General features: G+C 52.6%; 1 long non-coding RNA gene across 1 annotated transcript; it reads right to left on the bottom strand.

Moving 5' to 3' along the window:
* Positions 1-1,923: 1,923 nt before the first annotated feature.
* LOC139793684 (uncharacterized) lies at positions 1,924-3,332 on the bottom strand. The gene is made up of 2 exons (XR_011724716.1): positions 2,835-3,332; positions 1,924-2,112 (listed from the first exon to the last, which is right to left on the bottom strand). It is a non-coding gene; the product is annotated as an uncharacterized lncRNA (long non-coding RNA).
* Between the last annotated feature and the right edge of the window lie 5,244 nt (positions 3,333-8,576).

Genomic DNA, 8,576 nt, shown 5'->3' on the forward strand with positions numbered 1-8,576 from the left:
CGTGTAGGTCCCCGGCGCTTGCACTGGGCACGACAAAACTCGGGGAGCCGATGGCAAACAGGCTGCAGAGACCTGAGGAGGCTTCTGTCAAAGGCGGAGAGCCGCCGCGGGCGGGGGAGGCGGCACTTTCCCCGGCGTGGCGGGTTTCCGCCGCCCGCCAGGCGCCAGGCCCGCGGGGCCCGGGAAGTCCCCCCAGGTGCGCCGCTCCCGGAGGCCCCGCAGCCGCTCCCGCCTGCTCCCCGGCAGGACGGCTCCGTGCCGCCGCCCGGGGCTCGCCTGCGGACACCGCGCCCCCGCCGGGGCCGGGCTGCCTCCGGAGCGCGGCGGGGGAACCGGGGAAGGGGTCCGCCCGTCTCCCCTCGCTTCTTCAGCCTGGAGCTGCGGGGCCCGCGCTGCCGCTGCCCCCGGAGCACCCGCCAGGGCACCCGGCCGCGAAGACCCCTGCCCGGCCCCCCCGGGGCTCAGGTGTCTGCGGACAGGTGTCCGTGCCCCCGGGGCACCCCGCGGCAGGGAGGGCGGGGGGGCTGCCGGGGCAGCTCCCTTCGGCGGGTGGAAGAGCTGGGCCTCGGTTCCCCGCGTTCAGCCTAATCTAATAGCAGCAGTGATTAAACTTCGTTATTATTTGCGCGCTGATCTTTTCGGCTGATGGGAGATTTAAAAATCGATAGTAAAGTCGCATGCCTGACTGCTTGGGCACTTATGGAAAAGCTGTTGGGCAAGGCCAATAAATCAATCCTCCTCTTTCTTTCTCTGTCCTGTTTCTTTTCTGCCTCCAGAATTTTCTTCTTTGCAGAAGGGAGCCACAGCTAACAAGGTGCCACTTTGAAACACATCATACTTGAAGCCAACGTGCTAATTATAGATTATTAAGAGGTGAAGCTCAGTTGAAATGGCACAGTGAAAAAAATCCAAGCCGATCAAATTTAGAACGTCATCAAATATATTATGGTCTCTTAAAATCCTGTGTTTAAGAGGATGCCGCATAATCTTTCTAAACCCCATGATTCATGGGCATCAGCCTTTGCTGGGAGAAGTGAAGTTAGAATTCATTTAAAGTTATTTTGTGGTAACCGGGCTCTCAGACCTCTGAGAGTTTGTACAGCCCCAGCCGAGGTATGTCCAATATTTCCAGCCTGACACAGCAGAAGCCTGCAAACGGAACGAGTAAATGAACTGGAAGTGTTTAACAGGCTTCACACGTCTCATTTATTTGGATTTGAACTGAGGAGCTAAGCTGAGCCTGGAATCACTAGCGAAGGAAGAGCATAATTACTTGTCATTATATTCATTCCGATTTATAAATAATGTTTCTGGCTTTATTTTATTCAATGCTTAATTTAAAAATAATGATTAAAAATTAGCCCTTGGGCTACGTTCTGGATTATAGCCAGATGCTTTATTGCTTCTCCTTGGGACTCTGGAAATATCTAAATGGACTGGGAGGGAAAAATTAAGATTTCCCCTCTCGATTAGTTATGCAGGAAGGACAGTGCCATGTCTCAAGCATTTCAGTTTTTAATTCTTCTGAAACAACAAGTTGTTTCACCAGAATCAACACGTAAATGTTGGGAGAAATTGCACTTGCTGAAAGGTGATGGTGCGTGTCTTTGGTGTCCTCTCTGCCTCGCAGGGAGAAGAGCCCACAGCACTGCATTGCTGGGTCTGTCTGCATACACACACACGTAAGGAAATCGTAGGTGGCTGCATATCTGCACACACACGTAAATTTCTCTAATATGTTTATATGTTCAGTGGCTGTAACAGCAGCAAAATAAGTGTTCCCTGATTTAGAGCACTTCGCAGGTACTGCAAACACTGATGAACCAAAATCCTTATGTAGAAAATGAATAGTTCCCTTACATATACACACATACACACCCCCACAAAAGAGAAAGGAGGAAAAACAGAGAGAGAAAGAAAGGAGAGGAAAGGGGAACTCGATTTATTCTCATTTGTTTATCTCTAGATTTTTTCCCCCTTTCTGCGAATTCATTTGAATAGCTTTCAAGCTGCAAAATGGAAATGTGGCTCCTGCCCTCTATTTCAGCAGCAGCGTCCTGGCAACAGAGCAATTTTCTATCATCAAGGATAAATGGCATCGAACAGAACATTCTGATAAAAAAGAAAAAAAAAAAAAGCTTTAGCCCAAGAAGCCCATGATTGCTGCCCTTCCTGTCTGTCATCCCTTTACAAAATCCTCTCCTCCAAACCTGAGCTGCATGCTGTCAGAGCTAATAATGTCTTCTAAAGAAAAGGGGAAGAAACAGCATTCATGCACAATGTTCCCATTTATTACATAGAGTGCTTATTTTAAAATTGCAAATATCTTTGTTTGGTTCACTGCAAATTAAAACCAAGATGTAGGAAGTTACACGATGCAACAATTATTCATGTCACAGCAGAGCATCAGACCCTGTTATCATGCTTTCTATTGGTTAATATATGTTTGTGTGCGTGTGAGTGTGCATGCGTTGTGTGTATGTGTGTAACACAGGGAATATCTCACCTTGTGAAAATAAAAACCACTTCAGGTAAGTCTGTGTTTCCTTGTTTTAGAGCAATGAGGGGGGCAAAAGCCATTACTGTTACGCAGTAGGAAGAGGCTGTGCATGTGCTGCCTGTGTGGTTCCGTGAGGGGTCAAATGCGTCTTACCCACAAGAAGCCTGCCAGGGGAGGATGCCCAGGGCTTGGGGTGCTCTCCCGGGGCACCCTCTGCCCGAGCTCCCACTTCTCGCCCCAGCAGCACCCCTGCAAACTCCTCCCCAGGGCTGGTGCATTCACGCAGGGTGCCCTCGCTGCCTGGCTATGAAAGGGCCCTCCGAAATACATGAACCTCTTATCTTCAGCTTTCAGAGATTATTCCGGGGAGGGGGCATTGCAGTGGACGGAGCTGTGGCGAGAATCCCCCCCCTGCCCTGCCCAAGGGACCGCGGCGCCGTGAGGTGACACAGGCCGAGGAGAAGCAGAGGAGGGCATGGCCCGCCACTGCCCGAGCGGCGGGGAGGCAACGCCGGAACCTGCCGCTCAACCGAAGGGCCAGGAGCGGAGGAAAGGACCGAGGGCCGCCGCCGGACGTCCGCACCCCGGCACCTGCACCGGTGGAGAACAGCCCTACCGGGAAGGTTAAAAAGAACCCGTCAGGGGGGATGACTTCACAGGGGGCTTCGCCCTGTATTGGGGCTTTCCCTAGCGCAAAGGCGTAAGGCCTCGGCGGGCGGATCCAGGGCCTCTGTCTCCCGCAGGAGGGGCACGGGCAGTGCGGGGAGCACCGACGCGCTTCGCCCCCGCCCGCCGCTACCGCACCTCGCGCGCGGCCGTCAGGGCCGGTAAGGCCGCGGAGCCCCGCTGCCGCGCGCATGCCCCGCGCCGCAGTCACGTGCCTCGCGGTAACGGCGGTAAGGGCGGTGAGCAGGGCCCGCTGGGCCCCCGCCGAGGGAACCGGGCGCGGGAGGAGGCAGCGCTGACCAGGGAGTCCCGGCGAAAGGCCCGGCCGCGCCGTCCGGAGACCCGGCCCCTAGGAGCCTGGTGGGTGCCCCTCCCGGGGGGCACCCGGGCAGAGTCCTCGTCATCGCCTTCAAGAGGGAGGCCGCGGGCTGCCGGGGGCCTCCCGGGCGGCTGCCCCTGCCCTCGACGTGCGCACAGGGACAAGGACACGGCGCCTCGGCAGCTGCAGCCGCAATTCTGCTTCCCTCGGAGAAGCTTACCCGGGCACGGCCAAGCAACCCTCCCCAAGGGAACGAAAAGCCTCAAATCACCCATTTTAAAAGCCGGCGTCGTGGGTTATGCCGCGGCGCTGATATTCCTCCTTTCCTTTTCCTCACACACATGGGCTACGATAGCACTGACTGGGCACTGAGGGTTGGGGCAGTACAACCGGTCCCGACCCAGTTTAATGGGAACCCTTGAAGTTTAGATCATCGTCCCGACAACTTGTATAACACTTATTTCATGCACGGGCCACAGACCACCCGACGGAAAAAAAAACAAACCAAACAAACAAAAAACTACGAACACACGAAGTATGAATCATTTACCTCATTTTTCATCCCTGTATATTCATATAAAATTAAGCGAACCCTTTAAAGTTTATTTTAAAGGCAGTGAAGTCCATGAAAGACTTCTTGCCCTATTATAGCCGAAAGCTGCAGGCAGACCATTTGATTTATTTTTATTTTTCAAAGGAATGGAGAAAGTCGTCCGATTAGTAGTGGTATTATTATAATCTCCATTCTCAAACCTTGAAAGACCCTTGTAAACAATCGGCTCCTTCTCCAGCCCTGTTCCCACCGCCGCTTAGTAATGACTGGAAGATTAATGAGGTTTTTTTAGCAACACCTGTCTTTTCAAGCTGTCGACACAACCAATTAATACTTTTAATTACCGCTACAAGGAGACTAACCAGGACCTTTCTGATTTGATTTGGCCGCTGAATTTTACCCCCTCTGAAGCGAAGCAGCCCCGACGAGAGGGCAAGTTGACCGGGTCGAGGGGGGGTTAGAATTGGGAGAGGTGGGTTTACTGTGACTGTATTTTGCTTCAGGATGGAAGGTGGGATTATTTGTTCGGAGAAAAATTTTTGTTTCTGTTTATTTCGCTTTACTTTTTCCCGCGCCTTTGGAAATATTTTGCCATCTCTTTCGAGCAGAAGAAAATAGAAACGCTGGCTAAGAGGACCCCAAACCACACGAGTCTCCCGGCTCCCCGAAAACTGTCTGTCCCGGGACGTCGGGGGAAAGGATGGAGAGAGAGAGAGAGAGCAGGCTTTTAGACAAAAATTACCAAGGGGGAATTAGTGCGAGGGCAGGCGACCCGTCTCTCACTTAGTTTAGGGCACTTTTTACGAGTTTTTTCAACGAAAGAGCGAGCGCCCCGCCGGCAGCACTCGAACACCGCAGAGTGGGACTGCAAGCTCACCTCGGGGCTGATCTGTTCCCGTCCCGCACCCCCATCGCCTCCGGGAACCCTGGTCTTCATTTGAGTAATTGAGTTAAGCAGAAGCTGGGGCAACAACTAGATCAGAAAGTGTATTCTGCATTCAAACTGCACGGGTGCTACCAGAAGCTCACAGGCGGCCGTGAGGGTGCCGGGAGGGCGTGATGCCCTCAGACCCACAAACCCTTTTTTAGCCATGGGGTGCGGGGGTCTAAGTGCCCGCTCCCAGACCAGACGGAAGTACTTGGGAATGGGGCTTCCCAGAGTCCTCGATCTTCTCCCTGGGGGATTGCACAGGACGGGATCAAATCTTTCCCGCAAGCGCGCCTTCCCAAGGCAAGGTGAGGTGGGCAGCAGCGTGAGGAAATCAAGCGGGAGTACACGGCTCTGGATGCTTAACCCTGGCCTGTCCTCGGCGGGGTTTCCCTTCTTCCCTCAGCCCCCAGCTACGGAGTTCCTCTGACCGAAAGTGGGGAGCTGGAGAGCAGAAAGCGGTGGTCTTTGGGTTAATCAGGCACCTCTCCTCCTGGTAAAGCACCCCGTGTCTGCTCTCCTTTGTGTTACCTCTCGTGCTGCCCAGGCCTGGCAGAGTTATGCCGTAAAGGCGATGTCCCACATTAAAACTATATGAATTGGCGGACAGATCTTGAAATATCTTGAATATGAATGAGGTATGTGGTCGTAGGACTGCTTTTAAGCTGTACTTCTCCGAATATGGCTTTAATTAAATGTCTTCCGGCTCTAAAAGATTACATGTTGTTCAAAATATACCCTAGCATGAAATTTACTTCCACGATACGAAATTAGGTTACTTATAAATGTCTTCATTTAAAAAAGAAAATCGCTTCTCTTCGTTCTGGTTTCTGTTTTGCTGAACAGAGAGCTCCAACGAAGAAAGAGGGTTGGATAATATATTTATAGAAGCACGTGTAACAAAACCTGCCAGAAGCAGAGTGGGTGAAGGCTGCTTGCTCAAATGCAGACAATTCACAAAACAGGCAAGTTAATCCAGATCTGATTTGTTTCAGATCCAGCTGTCAGAACTTCGGGATACCTCCCGTGTCTCACGCTGCAGATATCTAAAGTGCTCTTACCGCCTCCCCCACTCTGTCCTTCCCTCCTGTATTTATTCCCCGCAAAAGATGCTCGGGGGAGGAGGAGGAGTGGGAGGGGGTCAGGGCAAACAGGTGGAGAAAGGTGACGATCTCCACTCGTGAAAAATAAAAAATTATTATAGGCGGGTTGGAGGTAGAGGATAGCTTGGTGGTGAGGCTAGGATCAGTTAATCGGGCAAAGCAGTTTCACTTCTCCAGTGAAATCGCTCTCGGTGTCCAGAGCTTTCCTGCTCCGGACGGTGGATGCAGGCGGAATCCACATTGCTGGAGGCGATGCTCAGTTTGTTTCTTTTTACGTCCTCAGATACAGGACCTCACTTAGCTGAGTTTCTATAGTGAGATCAGATAATGGATCCCTCTGGATTACCTTTCTAAATTAACTTTTAGACTTGTTTTTATAGTCCGTTGAGACCCTGACAAAAGAGACTGTATCTAAGATACAGATACGAGATAAACATATAAAGCAATCTCATTACACGGGAATGAGTGAAGAACTCTCCGTGCAACCTTCTCTAGATAACGAGGCTACCTGAAGAAACAAGTAAAACCGAGATATTTACTTCTTTTCCTATTAAATAAACCTCAACAACTGCATTGACTTTGCTCACTGTTTACTACATTTCCATTCAATACTCGGGTAAATGCATCCCTAAAGGTAGAGTAAATAATTGCACTGATCTCAACAGGGGAAATGTGTAGGCATTTCAAGTGTGCTAAAAATAAACGAAGGCGAAACAGACTGAAGAGACAGGACATCGCGCTCGTTTTCCGTAATTAAAGCTTCTACTTTAGCCCGCCGGAATGCGAGGCATGCCGAGCGCAGCCGGGGTGACACGTTCCCCGCGGCTGTCACGGGGACAGGACGCGAGTGGCCGTGGGGAGGCGGGCACCCACCGCGGCTGGGCTGGGGAGGGCTCGGCGCGGCTCTGGGCTCGGGGGAGAAACCGGCCGCTACCGCAGGAGAAATTGCAGCCTCTCTGCTGACTTGAAAGAGCCTCGAGTTTCCATTCGCCTCTGAGCCTTTCCAAGATGGGCACTTAAAAGCGGTGGGGGTTTTTGTGTGTTTTTTCTTTTAATTGGATGGCGTCTTCTTCTGCTACCACGAGAGAGTGTTTTCGGGGTTTTTTAATTGTTGTTGTTGTTTCTTTCATTTGAAAAGAAAACAAAACAACAGAAATCCCCGCTAAAATCAACATCTCTGCTTCAGCAGCACCCGAGCAGACAAGGACGCCTGCCAAGGAAAAACCTCACTCACAGAAGGAGAGAGGTCTGCAAATCAAGGCTGCATGCCGGGAGGCTCCCCCCCGACCCACGGAGGGGAAAGTTGCCCCACGCCGCTCTCACAGAAGGCTCCTGGAGGATGGGCGAAGGAGGCAAACCCACCCTCTCAGACTCTCCGCGGGGATCCCGCATGCTGGGGCCAGGCTCACCCAGAGCTGGAGAGACCTGTCCCCTGGCAGAGCTGGAGAGACCTGTCCCCGGGGTTTCGGTGGATGCGCACCGGGCCAGGTGCGGCGAGTGGCAGTCGGACACGTCCTCCGCGGGGGTCCTGTCCACTAGCCAGGCGGCCACTCGCCTGAAGCCTAACACTGTTTTAAAGCAGATAAATCCACATGCTAACACCCCCTTACACACACGCACCCCATCTGGGAAAACAACCAACGACAACAACACGACAAAAACATTAACCAAACAAAAAGCCCCAGCCCCCGACCCTCTGCAGAGCCACACATTGAATAAATCTGGCTGTAAGGTTTTAATTACAGCGAAGGATTCTCTACAAATCTGTACAAGAGACAGTGGCTCGTTCCCTCTGGATCTTTCCCCTTCTGATTCCTCTTATTTTGACCCACGGTACAACATAGAGAGCGGCGTGTGTGATCCATCTGCGAAGCCGGGCTAAGGTTTACCCCCCCCCTCCGCTTCCCTGCCACTTCCTTCACACTCGCGGTATGGAAAGCCATTGACGCCTGCTTGTCTGTTATAATGTTAGTGGGTTGAAACCCAGAGGAGGCTCCGCTCGGCTCTCACTCTCACACTTGCAGCGCTCAAATTCCCCAACCTCTCCGTAAAATAGCTTCCTTTCAGCCTAAGGAAGAGACCTCCTTTTGCGGGAGCCGTTTCTCACTGCTCAGCTGCTATCAAGACAACGACACTATGATATGCTGGCAGAAAGAAAGAAGGCCTTATGTTTTGGGGTGAACAGGCCTGAGAAAAAGGGGGGGGAAATGCCATCAGCAGATGCGAGGCGAGATACTGTTTTGTAACCTTTTTGGGAGCTGTAAATAACGCGGGCATGGCCGCGTTGCAGGAGCAGGATGGCGGGGCAGCCGAGCGGAGCTGTGCCCAGCCGCGTAGCCGCCGTGCACAACCGCATGGTGCGGCCGGGGAGCCCCGCGGACACCTGCGCAGCCCCACGGCCCTCCGGGGCAGGGACGCAGATTCAGCGGCCGCCGAAACCTCGCTCCAGGCGGCGAGAGTCCCGTATCTTTGCGCAGGGAGCCGGTCCGCAAAAATAATACTGGAGA

Source organism: Heliangelus exortis, chromosome 2 (assembly GCF_036169615.1).
Source record: "Heliangelus exortis chromosome 2, bHelExo1.hap1, whole genome shotgun sequence".
Lineage (NCBI taxonomy): Eukaryota > Metazoa > Chordata > Aves > Apodiformes > Trochilidae > Heliangelus > Heliangelus exortis.